A 15,965-nucleotide genomic window follows, 5' to 3' on the forward strand; every position below is an offset into this window, starting at 1 on the left:
ATTTAGTCAACATCAAGAAAGTAGCAGATTACACAACTGGAAACTAAATAGATTACCTTATAGACACGATATCCACAAAGATATACAAGAACTTAACATACAAATACTTCAACAAAACAGTCTAACACTCAAATTCGAAATTACAGTAAGACTAAATAATATCGTTCAAAATCAATTTCCAGTAGCTCCTCCAAATATAACAGCTCAATCTTTACCCTCCCCATTTATAACAACAGAAATAATATACAAATACGATAGATATACTAAGAAGACAATCGGATACATAGCCTTTTATAACCCGTATTCAGGATTATCATACACATGTATATTCTAAAGATACTGAAATTTCAACACCTTCTTTTTCTTATTTTTTCCGAATCAAATCACAACCCTTCTCCTCGCACAGGACCTCAAGATTTACTAGTAACACATTATGATTGGGAAGAAAATGAACAAAAAACACTATATAAATATGCAATAAATCAAGTAACACAATGTGAATCCGAACCAGAAGCTATAGAAACGACAAATATAATATCTACACTATAATCAAAAGCCCGAGCGACAACACGATCAGAATATAAATTCACAGCAATTTTTTCTCGAAAAGAAAGAAAATTGTTTACAAGTCTCAAACGGAAATAAAAATAGATTAGATCAAGAACCTTTCTATCAAAGCAATATCAAAAGACTTTGTAAAAATGAACTTCTTAGAATAAAAATAACATCAAACAAAAACACAAACAGGAAATCAAAAAACTTTCAAGTTATCACATAATCAGCACACCAAGCAGAACTTGAAAAACATCAAAGCCACATCCGAACAGACGATAAATACCCATACAATGGCGCACACGGAAGGTTAACTTATGATCTTCACGATAACAATTGGATACCACGCATTGGAATAAACAACCCCTCAAACTGCAAAGCAGACACAAAAAATAAAGGATATCAAGAAATAATGTATTTTGATTGGAAAATACAACTTGAAAAAGTACAACTAACACGAGATCTAAACGAGGACACTATAAATTACCAAGGAACCAGACTACCTTGCAAAAATGACCAAGAATATTGTGATCCTACTACTCGGACACAACCAACAATTGTCTGGTTTCCTGAAGACGCTTGTACCACATTTCAAGTAGCAAAAATACACGCCAGAATGATAAAATTCCATAGAAAATTTTTTGTTGTATCCATCCATTAAGAAAACGTAAATTCTGGAAAAATTACACATAGCAATTTTGAATTCAAAAACATTCATAACATAGAAAACAAATTAACACGCTTCCAAATTATCTAGAAACAGAAATAGCATGTAAAAACAATAAACCACTCTATAAAACACAATACTCCGAAATTATTGTTGAATATGAACAAGGTTTCAAATTGAAAACTGGAAAAGTCACAAAAAACCCACATGCAACACATCATACTCCAAAAGATGGAAGCTCATACATCCCAGTAAACCACCTGAAACCTCAGGAAACATTGGTGGAAAAATAAAACCACAAGATAAAGATAGTACACGCATACAAGAATTATCGCTGATGAATAACACTCATTTTGGCGCAATGACATACACTTAGATTTGAAAGTAGAATACACGATACGCAGAATTTTTCAAGAAAAACCATTATCAGAATTAGAAACACTACATCAATAATGTGAATTTGAAAGAACACAAATTCTACAATGACTCGCACTAGCAGTTCTAAAAAAACCATATGCAGGACATTTATTATCCGGAAACAGATCAAATTTTCTTGACTATGAAGGAAACATTTTATGGTATTACACTTGCATCAAAAAAGTATCAGCTTTATATGTGTTTGAAGACAAACGATTCTTTAAAAAAAATCCCAATTTTCTACAAAAATAAAGTACATTTTGTTGATACACTTTCACGAAGAACCTATTTTTGGGACACAGCAGTTCCATGTGGATCAGAAAATAGTCACAACGTCGTACAACAAAATCTCGACAAAGACAAAAACTATCTACTCACACCATATCCAACATTAATGCAAGCATTAGAAAAGTTTTTTTCCTGAAAGTAATAGAGCCATTGCCCGCAACCCAAATATCGATTTGCAATCGATCGGCGTATACTCTAAATCAGACATACAACACCACATTCGTACACAGCAATTTCAGGAATTACTTAAAAAAATGGACACAATACAAAGACAATCATTAGATCAAAATCTACGATAACTTGCAGAAACAGTAAGCTTTTCAGATATTTACGCACAAGACTTCAGTGGATATTTTAAAGACATTAAAGATTAAATTTATTTAAACGGCGAAAAACATTGACCATAATTTATTTCACCAATTAATATCTTTGTTTTTGTCAATTTGAAAAACGAACTTTTAGCCTTTCTAGGATGGCCCTACTACATCTTAGAAAGACTGAGTATATTATACGCAATGTTTATTTTATTGGATTTCTTTTCTCCGTGTTAAAAGGAATCTATAACACATGCGCAATTCATATACAAGCAAACCGACAAGCAAGCGTAGCACGTATACTTTTTGCAGGAGTTTTTGGTATTTTCTCTACATCAATAAAAAAATACTTTTAGATGCACAAATAAAAGAATACAATACAAAAATATCAACTACACCAAATACATATGACAAATCACAAAACATTGAAATTGCAATACCCACAGCACCACAATTACCAAACTTAAATCATAACCATTCCTTATCATTAGTAGCACGAAATTTTCGAAATTTAGCCCTCACAAATATTATATCTTCAAGACCTAGTTATACGCAAATCCCAGTTCACCATATAGTAACACAACAATCCCAAAATGACGAAACATATGAGCAAATAATCGAACAACCACACACCACGAATTTTTGATCTGAGAACAACCATTTCTTTAGCCCACGACGAGCCGCCTAGTAGGATCCCTTCACCGCTCAATTTCCTACCCAGCCATTCTCCAAAATCCTATCCCCATCATCCCAATTTTTGCTATCTCACCACCTGAATCAACCCATTTTAACACATCATCCGGCATGGATTCTGATACTAATTCGAACATCACAATGTTTCACACAATTTCACAATTCGAAAATTCAGATCTTGAAACATCAGATGGATTCGATAATTCAGAACCCAGCCCATCTACATATTCTCAAACCCCCTTTCAATCCATCCACAACCAAGCCAGAAATGAATCCCACTCTACTACCTCTCATATTTCCCAATTAACAACCACATACTCTCCCTTCAGAAATGAACGCTCCAACAACAGTTTCCCAGATAACACACAGATATCATATGAACTAAACAATCTAATAACACTCAAACAACAGTTACAACACCCTCAAACCCTAACCATTCATCAACAATCATCATCCATAACATCATCGAATCCAGCAACTACCACACCCTCTTCAGATTATACCCCTTCTCTAGCCCAATCTTCAATATCAAATCAATCATCATCTAGTACTAACCGCTCTTACAGATCTTCCAAAAAAAAATTTCCCAAGCACCCATTTCCCTCTAAACACGGAACAGCACGAGAATACATAAATCACCCTGACCACACAAATACTACCGAATTCCTTCAACTATTTTAAACCTCCTTCCCCCAATATACATACGCCTATTCCGACCCTAACCACGAACAACTAAACTGTGTCGATGAGCACGTATTAATCCCCACACTCCATTGGAAATCATATTATCATTTCTCAAACCCATTTTGTTTATCACTAATTAACAGACCACAAGAAATATAAAAATGTAACTATACCGACTAACTACAGCACTAACCCCTCGTCAATTCATACACGTAGGATACAAGAACTTATTAAAAATGTTCACCGCACCCCGAGCTAACCATTATTCTATCGATGATTACGATCATCACCTTATCCGACCTAACCAAGATCAATTCCTTGACGACAATAAATTTGCTAACCCGCAACTAACAGAAAAATTTTTTTATTCGAACACCTTACACATTCACCCTCAGCTCTTTAGATAAAAAACATGATCACATCATCTCGGAAGCACTTTTGGGATATTCAAGCATATGAATCCAATTACGACAAATCTGAAACTTTTTCACTAACCTTCCATTTTCTCACACTCAAAGAACGTGATTTGCATTGTTCGCACGACATCATGTTTCGTACTAAACAGACATACCTACACTTATTATAGATTCATACACAATCATTATGACTTGCACACACCATCACGACCACCTCATCATTGATATTACTTCAATAACTCCAAATACACATCACCGTTTTTTCTTAACTACACATATTGCATTAAAGATACTAACTTTCAAGGCATCCATCGCAACTATGATCCCATCACCCAGATGATTATATTTTGTCCTCTAACCAAAACCTTCAATGTAGAAGAATCCCGCCCAATAATTGTTCCAAATGAATACCTAAAACCCGTCAAAGTTTCACTTTTAGAATTTAAACACAATACTAAATATAATCACAAATTTTTTAACCTCATTCAAAACAAAACTTATGAATTTTCAGTTGGCACCGAAGAACTAAAAACCATCAGAGCACTTCAATTGCTTTGGCCACTACTTCAAACTAAAAACATCATTCGCATGTTAGCAAAATGACTAACCACATCTGAAGCCATCCACGACGTTTTTTTCCATGGATTCTTTCCCGACAATTAGGTAAATATGAACTGAATAATTTAAACTAACAAATTCGAAATGAAACTAACAATTCTTTCTAAATGTTTTTTTCTTTTTCTTTAGTCTTCAGATCACAATCATCTACAAACAGAAAAGCCAAATCAAAAATAGATACTTTTTCATTATTTATAAACTTCTATTAACAAACCGCAATTAAAAAACTGCAAAGCAGTAAAATTTCTTCCCAGCAGTAGTAAGTTAAAATATAAATTCTTTTCGCCAATGTAGTAAATCTAATTACATTGAAAATAAATTAATATTTTCAACCCCCACAAAGTAGTAGTAAATTTATACAAATGAAAGCAGTACTAACCTTTCTAAAGACGCTTCTTTAGAACATTCACTCGCCCACAATTCCATCCATAATCGCACTGCTCACCCACGACGAATTGTTTAAAACAATGAATTTCAAGTTTTAACTTTCACTGATAACAACTCTAACAAGTATTAACAAGTTTCTAATTTTCCTTTAACCCGGTTGGAAAGGAATTATATACTAATCCAAACAAACCAACGCAGCTTACTAAACACCATAAACCAGAACCTAACAGCATGACTAAGAAAAGAAAGCCCACGGTACCCAAACCGGATTAAACCAGCTTAAGAACTGGATAAATTATTCTTTTGAAGACTATTGATAAGTCCAAAAAAGAAAGAATAAAACACAAAAAGTCGAAAGACAAACCCAAACCAAACAGTTTGATTTTTGAGAAAAGGACACAAGCAAAACAACAAAAGGAAAAACCAGTATTAAATACAAAATAAAAGATTAACACAAAACAGGACCCCACAAAAAACTAGCATGAAATCATACCCTACACCTGGCCTAAACCACCAGAAAGGACGTCCTGAGCATGCTCTATAGCCGGCCTAACCCACCGTGCTAGAACCACGCTTTGTGACTCACTCTTTTTTTTTGATGAGAGCTACTCAAGGGTGAGTAACTCTTCAAAAATAACAGAATTAAATAAAACGCTTTTGCGATAAGAACTAATAAAAGATCTTAACTAAAAACAGAACTAACAAACAATTTGTATATGTACATGATATAATGCAGTATATAGATTTCACACAGCCCAAAAGACGAGCATCAAGGAACTAGACGACCCCATCACACTCAAACTACAGAATGGCTGAACACAACCGATATGCCGCCTACAATCACAACTCAAAGGATTTGAAGTACGACTTGGCATCGTAGCAAAGGACTTCCATTGAATCAGACCAATGGCCACCTCGATGTTCAAGTATACGTACAGCTCCGAGTTACAAGGCACCCCCTCCAAACTCAAACTTCACGCCATTCCAAACAAGATCGAAACACAGTTCTCTACCAAAAAAGTACAAACAATCATAACAAACCCTTTCGTAATCAGATTGACTTCCAGAAAACAACAGCAACAGTTGGCGGTCACAGTCGTTGTTGAATAACAACTTGATATTGACAATTCCAGCTTCCTGGAGCTTCCTTTTCCAAGAACGGAACAGAAATGATGCTCGCGACATACAAACGAACATCATCCATCCTCCATTACAGATAAATGTCAAATAACAAAAACTCTGTAAACCCCGGGTAGGTGGAAGCAGATCCAAACTATATTTTATTATTGGTTATTATTTAGATTTTTTATCCCTATAAAATATTGAATACTAGCCAATCATACCAATCATACTCCATCAAACTAACAACCCACTTATTTGTAAGTGCTGAAACTACTTGTAATTTCGGCACCAGAGAGATTTGAATTTAACTTAGAAATAGTTGCTTTCTCCAAGAGACTGACTCGTAACAAAACCAGTATGCTCTAGATCTATTGAGACTAAGAGATATAAGAGTAAGATTAAGATCGGTATAAGACTAAGAAATGGCACGAATCTATCCGGCCGAAAATAAGATAGCGTGACGAGCAGACGGTGTACCCTATCTGAAAAAGAGCCCATAAAATTGATGCTTATGTGAGGTAAAGAAAAAAGAGCCTCAAGTTGCATTATGACAATGTTATTTTACTGTTTAAAATTTGAATTTTAAATGTGGGTGGGGGAGGGTGAAAAAGAGCCCAACCTGGCAACTGTGATCAGATTGACTTGTTATTCATACTTCACATCGCAACATAGCCGTCCGTAATAACTCGTCAAAAAGCATAGAAAACGGCTCTTTTCTAGTTTCCCACCCCCTCGTAAAGTTACAAAATTAAACTGTTCAAAAATTGTTCACGCGGCCTTTTACCTGTAAGAAATGTTGTAAAAGTTTGTTCACTTGCTCACGCTGATACGTTTTAATTGCAGTTTATAACATAACTATTAATTTGAAATTGACTTTCATACAATGATTTTAAGAAAAAACCAAAGGGGGGGGGGACTGGAAAAGAGCCTGGAAATCGATATATTTGAAAAGATGGGGGGTGGGGTTGGCGAAGAACTCAAATGTCACTTCGCTCTTTTGGAAGAGGGACAATTTGTGGCCAGTATCCGATAATATATAATATACGGACTGAATTAGGTCGCCATAAGGTTCTTTAACCGGTTCCCCCTATCTGCAATCGATATTCTCAACTTCGTCAAAATGTCGTGAAGATTGGAACCCGTATCTGTTATACATTTTCGATCAAGAAACATGGTCGCACCTTACAATTGCTGGGAAAAAGTAGAGAAACTGAAAATTCAGAAAATAATTGTTTCATTCTACCGAAGCTAGAATGAAACAATAGTCAAAACCCCCCGTCACACACATCAGGAAGATATTTGCAAAAAATTAAACTGAATTAGAGTGGAACCGTGTGGGAATTAAATCATCACTGTTACGACGCGGTCAATGGATACCATCACTGGTTTATATTATGATCAGCGTCAAGTTCCCCATGAACATATCTAAAACATTTAAAAGAAGAACCGTTTAAAATCCCAATCCAACTAGAGCTGAGTAGTCTTTGAATCAGCGCTCGTTTTTGGGCTTTTTTGTCTGTCTTGTCATTTTGAGGTCATAGGCGCTTGAAACACAACAAAAACTTATACTAGAAGCTCATTGTGTTCAGACATTATTGTGACTACGATTACCGGAGCCCCAAAAAATTTTTTTTTACAAAGTGTAGAGTTGGTGATTCTACTGTATTACAAGCTATAGTAACCTGAGCGTAAGATTGATTCGTCATCAAGTTAAGTAGCACAGCAAACAAAAGGTCGAGGTCGAAATAGTTCAATCTTCGAACATCTCGGCCCTCCTATGCCAGAAAACAAAATTTGACAAAATCGGCGAACCCCCCCCCCCAATCGAACTAAGAAAGCTAACGTTATGAATTTCAGAAAAGCGACACAAGAGATGATTTGACCCGGGCATACGAAAAATGGGACCCCTCAGACCCTTGGGCAGCAAGCGATAACGGTCCCCGGAAGTGTAAATGGCCCTATCAGAGCTCAAAAACTAGCGGCGGTCTTGGGCTCAAAATTTAGTATTTTGTAGGCCTAGTTGAGGGAAGCTTGATTTTACAACCCCAGAACCCTAGGAACTCCACTTGCAGTTTTATGCTCTAAGGAAACAAACCCACCCCTAACTTCCGGAAGTCGTTTATTGGCCCCCAAAGAGCGCAGGGAGCTGAAACTTGGATGGATGATGTGTAACGGCAAGATACATCTTGTATTATAATTGGAATCAAATTCAGCGGTTGGATCGGAAGCTATTAGCTATTGAAAAATCACCCCCTTAGACAGGAAATAGGCAATTCACGCGAAAAATTGGAAGGTGGCATAATGATTTTATTGCGGCAATCGACATGAGATACGAACCCCGAAAAAAAACCCCCTTGTGACTGAGAATCCTCCGGCGACTTTTTTGCGGAAAAAGTGATAAGGGACCTTAGAAATGGGGTTACTTGTGAAATATTAAATGGAAATGGATAGAACTGGGTAGTTAGGACCCCATAAAATTCTGAACCCAAATATGGAAGATTAGAATATTGACCCCGGTTGAACTTAAATTAACCTTTTGGCGTTTTGACCCCAAAATTGCCTTGAAAACCCCAAGATTAACACCTTTAAGTGGCGCATTCCCCAGCCCAACCGCTGGAAATGAGAATTGGTCATCTTGTTAAAAATTGGGAGGAAATTTGTTTGTTGGGAACTAGAGCAGAAGCGATTGGAGATTCAGTTTTGTATTGCAACCTTGGAGTAGTAGAGTTAATTCAAAGTGGACTTGGTGAATATTGAGTTCAGTTTAGCTTGGCAAGTGATCTATTGATAGCAATTCAATTAGAATAAAGAAAAGTAGTCACAGAAAAAATGGATAGTAACAGGACCGCAGCATGAATATTAAGTCTTCTAAATGGTATGAACGTACGGGAAGTTTACTCGGCTTCCTGTAGGTGAGTTTTTCGGTTTAATTTGACCCCTAACAGAAGAACTACGATCCCCTGATAGCTAGAAAGTCGGGATTTGAATAGACTACAGGTAGAAATTTCAGATGCTTGGAATGAGTTAGCTACCCATAAAAAGGGTCTCCCCTACACTTGGGAGGTCAAAACGTTAACGGGATAATTAAAATAAAGGCATTGGGATGATCACTGAGTAAACATAGCATGGTTTGGAGGTTGAGATGAACCCGAGAGCTGAAGTTCACTGAGGTCAGGAATTAGTTGGTTAAAATTGTATGACTTTTGTTTGCTTGGTCAAATTGTGACAGCTACCGCATACCGAGTATCTAATAAGCGTGAAAAGACTGATGAATGAAACCGAAGTTGGCACTTGGCAGACTTGACAGGAGGAGGGATTTAGTCGTAAAACATGTGTGGGCGGTTGATTTAAGCGGATGTCAGGACTGATACGGAATGGCGTGATTTAACTAAAACTAAATGTAAAGAAAGATAGAGAATTGGAGGGTACCGGTGAGCCTTTAAGTCTCAGAACAAATGTTACCTACATTTAAGAGTAGTTGGTTCTCAGTCAGAGTAGAGAACAATTTTTGCCAGTGTCGTTTTGAATTAGTTGTGTGAGCGAGTTGCTCTGGAACCCGAGTTTAGTATCGGGTTGAATTAGTCGTGTGAGCGAGTTGCGCTGCTGGAATAGGCAAGTTTTGAACCGATTCAACCGAAAATTGACAAGCGAGATAACGAAGCGGTTGAACGGAACGAAACGCGGGCTTCGTTATAGAAGTTGCTAAATAGTAGTTAGCTCAATAAGGGCACTTTAAATTGCTTATATCTCCTTTGAGATTGAGAATTTACTTATTGTGCCCACGATTTGCTGAACTAGCTAGAAGCGCAAGAGGAGAGCCGAAATGAGCCTAAACTAAGAGGGAAGTTGCGTATTCCTTTGATCGGCCGATTTAGTCGGACCACAACATAACCTAACCCTTTCGTGATTGTGGATAATATCGTGTCTTAGTGTCCCTCGCTATTACACGGTATAAAGGGGAGAAAGTCTGCGGCCGTTAAGTAGAGTGAAAGCGTGCTTAAAGTAGACGACTTCACTGAAGAAGTCTACATAAAGCTAATAGGTGGGAATCAAATAAGAGCAAACAAAACGGGGAAGAGATCCGGCTCATTGATGGAAATTAGAATTCCTGATAAAAAACAGTGATTCATTTATAGTACAGTGTTCTATTGATTAATGAACTATTAATGGTACAGTGACGCAAATTACAAAGTCACAGTAAACTACTGAACGCTAAATGATTTTTTTTGCGAGATCAACTCAGATCGACAGATGGAAACCTTGAGTAAACAAAATAAAGATCAAGCCATGAGAGAATACAAAAACCTTTGGAAAAAACTATGGTTTTTGTTCAACTCTCGCTCAACAATTCAAAATTTCTATTTTTATACTCATTTAACGTGTTTTTATGGGATTTTCTGAAATCCCATAGCTTGGTAGCAAAAAAACTATTGCCGGTTAATTTGCTAATTTTTCAATGAATTCTGAACAATCAATGTTCTTTCAATCATCAGCGCCTTGTATTAAACAGTGCGTTCATATTTTGTTCATTTTGAGCTGATCATTCCATATGTCAGAAGTAGTGGATTCACGATGTTGGGGAGATTTGCCGGAAATTTCTCCCCGATATGCAGGTTATTTTTTAAAAAACAATTAATATATCCCCCTCTCAAGTACCCCCTCTTAAGATTATGATTAGGACGTTGCTGCTATCTAAAGAGTTGAGAAGATTTCTTGGAGAAGTTTAAGAAACTGAGGTTGCAACTTCAAAAAAAACTTTTTTCTCAGGTTTTCTTGTCTGTTTACAGATTGCACGGCTTATTAGATGTGCTTTTATGTAATTTGTTTAGCATTTGAAAAAATATTTCGAAAACTGTTTGTCATACATTTTTTCATAAATGACAAATTTTTAGTCATATAATTTCCATTTATGTCAAAAATTTTTGTCATACAATTTCCATATATGGGAAAATGTTTATTATAGACTTTTTATACAATTTTCTGTAGTATAAAACTGTATGAAAAGAAAATTCCCATTTATGAGAGTTGTATGTCAAGCATTTTTGGTCAACCCGGGTAGAATTCCAAATAATGTTTGAATGAATTACATGCACATGCTGTTTCATCGTGTAAGTTTTTAATCTGATTTTGGGTAGTCTAGATTTTACTGTATCGGCGGTTTAGGCCGAAATGAACAGGACTCGGCGTGGTGTTATGATATGAAATATGAAAAGCAAATCAGTTCACATTAATAGATTTTTTCACCATTCATTATTACAACGTTGAAAGAATAGAATATTAAAATAAATTTTTCTTAGAACTGAACGAGTGAAGGAAAACAGTAGAAAATAGCTAAAATCAGATCAAGTTTGGCGGATAAAAAGTTTTTTGTTAAATAAATTTTGTCTCAAATTGCAAAAACCAAAAAAATAGATCTACTTTTGTGTACGATCACGCATTTTCAAAAAAATTGAGATTTCTAAAGTCCTAAACCAAAACTGTAAAGGATAAAAGTTTGAAGTTTGAAAGATTTAGGTACCATGCAATATCTGGTACATTGAAAAAAAAATGAAAAATACATTGAGTAAAGATGATATATGTTGGGATGGTAATAAATATCGCTTTGATTCAGAGATAATTGATACTTTAGAAGATTCCATAAGAGGAAATTGTTAAACCGAAAACCCAAAAACTTCACTTCATTATGCAAAGCAAACTTTTTTCAGCTGTTCCAAATATTTTTGAAATTGCATAGAGTGAACATCGAATTCACCATTTTTTCTACAATTGAGCTTCCTTCTTATCGAAATTGGGATCACATCATCTAATTGTTAAAAAAGTTTCTTACTAGTTCTTATTAAAGTATTCAACATGCATATTTAAAAATTAAGGATTGATCAGGCTTGGCCTTTTTGCTATTTAATTAAAAATGTTTTTTTTTTTTTTAAAAAAGGTTTCATACAATTTCCACGTATAAAAAATGTATGATAAACATTGTTTCCACGAAAACTGTTTTTTTAATTTTTCAAAATCTGTTGCTCAAAGTTTGTGGGTACTTAACATTAATTTGACAAAGAGTTTTGTAAATTCAGATCCTTTCTTTCCATCAAAAAATAAGCATATGAATTGAATAAAATGCTTATTGCATGTAAAAATTCAACAAATGATCAAGTAAAAGCTGCTTTTGTTTTTGAATAAAATTCAACAAAATCATTGAAAATAGTTGTTAGGCAGAATCAAAAAGTGGGCTATCAATTTTTCTTTTCATTGAAATAAAAAAACATAGTTTCAACGCTGTTTCGTGAGAACAATGCTGGCCTTGTTACTTCAAGATAACTTTTCAATATGTGATATTGTTTTGAACTGTGTCATAAACATTTTTCTTCATAGTTTCGGGTTGTATCATATTCAAATCATATTTATCATTAGATCTTTTGTCAGCCAGAGAACTTTAATAAATGTTGTTAAAACTTTCAATGTTAATTTGATATTTAAAACTGAATAGCTAAAAAATTTAAAAACCTAAATTTGAAAACAGGTTTCAAAGTACTTTTTTTGCGGTATTGCCTCTGGACTACTGTTTTTGGATATATGTTTGTGCTTCAATTCATCGCCAAAACCCCCGAAGCACTACTGAACTTATTACAAGTATTGAAATCTGTTGTCATATGGTCACACCGGATCAAACTTCATCAGCTACAGCTTTAGTCCGCGAACGCATGATAAACTGACCGAAAAATGGCGAAAATAAATTCCAGTATCTGTTAAAATGATTTTTTAATCAATTATCAAAGTTCAACACCTCTTCAATAACGTGTTAAATTTTTCTGGGTCTACGTCAAACATAGTTAGGAATGACAGCCCCTTCAAAAGTGTCATAGATTTTGGTTCACCATAGGTTTTAGTTCAATCTGAGCATTTGCTAAGGTTCAATTTGAAGAAACACAAGCATCAATTTAATGGTCTAACGAGTGGTTTACAAGGCTAATTATAAAAACTAAATATGTTTATCATGGCCTAATTATTTTGTATGTAATTTTTCATGACAATCGGGCAATGTCAACAGTAAATTTATTTATAAAACTTTGCAGGTGGGGGAAAAAGAAAAAAAGCCAGTTTTCCACAAAGAGTACTCATAACTTCCTTATCAGTCAAAAGTAAAAAGTTGTGAATGACGTTTCACCAGTGTATCAAACTACAAGTTTTGACTAGCGCATTCGCGACCAAAAACCAAATTAAAAAATAACGAAAATCAAATGTAGTTTTTGAAATCTCCATCTTTACTTTGAATTGTAGTATATACATCAATTACAATTCATCAGCAAACTCAATTTAAAAATGAACAAGAAAAAAATTTTGAATTCGAGTTAATTTCATATGCAGCAAATAATTGTCGTTTGATAACTTTTAAAAAGAAAACCCAGCAGTTCTCGGAAATGAAAACTACGATCTTGATTGAAAAATAATTGCAACCATTGGTTATTTTACTTATTTTTCCGATTTTCGTAACGAAAGTAACGAATTATTTGTGCTCGGGGCGGTTTTTTTTTCTTCGGACAAATTTCATTTTTGACGGAGTTTTTTTTTAAAAAATCATTCAATTTGTATTGTTGTCCTGAGCTAAAATTTGAAAATATGTTTCACTTGTGATTACTTTTGTAAAATGCCACTCTTTCATAAGATGCCACCCATCCCCGTTGCGATTTCTGAAGTTTTGGAAAATTTATCCGATATGAAAGTGGGTCAAATTAATGCTCATTTTTTGCTTCGAACCATTTCAACAATCCGAGTTTTTGGCAAGGTCACTTCTATTCAAAACTTACACGGCGCGGATTAAGATGCGCGAAGTTGTCTGGCTTGAAATGACCATATTTTTCTTGCTTTATTCTTTAATGTTTACCGAATTACCCATTTGAAGTAAGTTCTCTTTTCATTTTGTATTAAAAAGGTGTTAGGTTGTAGAATTAGTTTTATAATGTGATGGTTTTAGTTTGCTAAGGCAACAGAAAGTAGGGAATAAGATTGTATGGTGTTGAGTTGTTTAGAGTTAAGAAGGTGTACCTTCTTTTTATGGTGTGTGGAAAGATGATTTTCCAGATAACTGCAAATTTTTTGTTATCAATTTATCACAGTAATTTTTTTCATGTATTTTCTGCTTCTTAGAACCTGAAAGGCAGTCGGAACATTCAGGGCTTCGCTCTGATACGAGCTTTTTTGTATGTTTATGTTGTTTTAACTCAAATATCGTCTATTCTATTTTTCTGCCGCCTTCAGAGATGTTCTGTTAAAGGTTTATAGTTCCCTCATTGTAGAGTCTCATTTCAACTGATAACTCACTTAGACTTTCGTATATTTATCTACCGCCGCAACTGATTTTTCGATCGTTGCGACTAATTTTATCGACCGCCTCGACCAATTTTTTGACCATGCAGGGACCTATTTTTTGACCGCCGTGACTTATTTTATTGACCACCGCGACCAATTTCTCGATCATGCCGGGACTAATTTTATGACCGCTGTGACTCATTTTTCGAACATGCAGGGACTAATTTTCGACCGCCGCGACTAATTGTTTGACAGCTGCGACTAATTTTTCGACCATGCCGCGATTAATTTTTCGACCACTTCGACTAATTTTTCGACCACCGCGACCAATTTTTGTTCAATTGCGCCGATCGCGGTTAACATTCCAAAATTTGGTCGTGGCAGTCTGGAAATACTAAAGTTCGGTCGCGACCGTCTGATCATAAAACAACAACCTCTACCCGGGTTGGACTAGCTAGGCTCGATCGGAATGGTTTTGAATACGAATTAGCGTAACTGCGTACTTGATGTTACAGCAAACGATACTGCTCGCATGTCTAAGTGAAGCCTTGATCCTTTGTTACTTTTCATGAAGAATTATAATTATCTTTAACATAAAATTGAACCTAAATTTTTCAACATCTTCTTACACGCGCATTGTATGGTGTAAAATGATAAGTTTCTAAACATTCCTTGGGTCAGTTAGATATCGAAGTTCCTAAGCTGAAGATGGAAAGATTTTTGAGCTTACTCAAAATACCGGTCTGGCTTATCTTCAAAAGAAAACTGGCCAAACAAATTATTAGCGCGACATGCCTATACAAGTAGCGCAAAATTGTTATCTCGAATCGCCGTAAAAGTCTCCAATTCAAAACCCATATTATCATCACTTTCTGAGCCATGTTAGTTTTGACTTCCACATATCTATCACCCCAAGCAATCGTCGCACTATTTCCATTCTGACTTCTTCTCTGCTGCTTAATCGAATTCGACGAGTCATAAAAGGAACTGCACTGACTGAAATTTTCAGCTGAGTTGTAATTGTCGCCTGTGTTTCCCCTGTTGTACTTGTCCCCCGCTGATTGGTAGGAAGAGGTCGTTGAACTCTGTTGACCTTGACCGTAGGGATCACTCCATCGTTTCAAACCCGTCTCTTGATTCTCTAAAACTTACTTTTTATCCAATTTAATTGTTTTTTTTTATTCGAATATTGGACCTTGTGACTTTAAACAACCAAATTCGTAAACGCTGAATTGCAAAACAACACAACAATAGCACTTAGTTCCAAACTAGTTTCGTTTATAAACAAAATTTGCCCATTAAATTGACTTTTGCCACATAATTGAAATAGTTCGAAGGCTTTAAATTGGCCTTAAATGCCAAACAAGACTGCTCGTATCAGGGCGAAGCCTTGAGTGTCTCGACTGCCTTTTAAGGTTTATTGAGCAGTAATAACATTGAAAAATTAAATGAAATAAAACAAAATGAAATTTTTTCTTCTAAAATTTGAAATTTTATACAAAA

The sequence above is a fragment of the Symsagittifera roscoffensis genome, chromosome 10, assembly GCF_963678635.1.
Source record: "Symsagittifera roscoffensis chromosome 10, txSymRosc1.1, whole genome shotgun sequence".
NCBI lineage: Eukaryota > Metazoa > Xenacoelomorpha > Acoela > Convolutidae > Symsagittifera > Symsagittifera roscoffensis.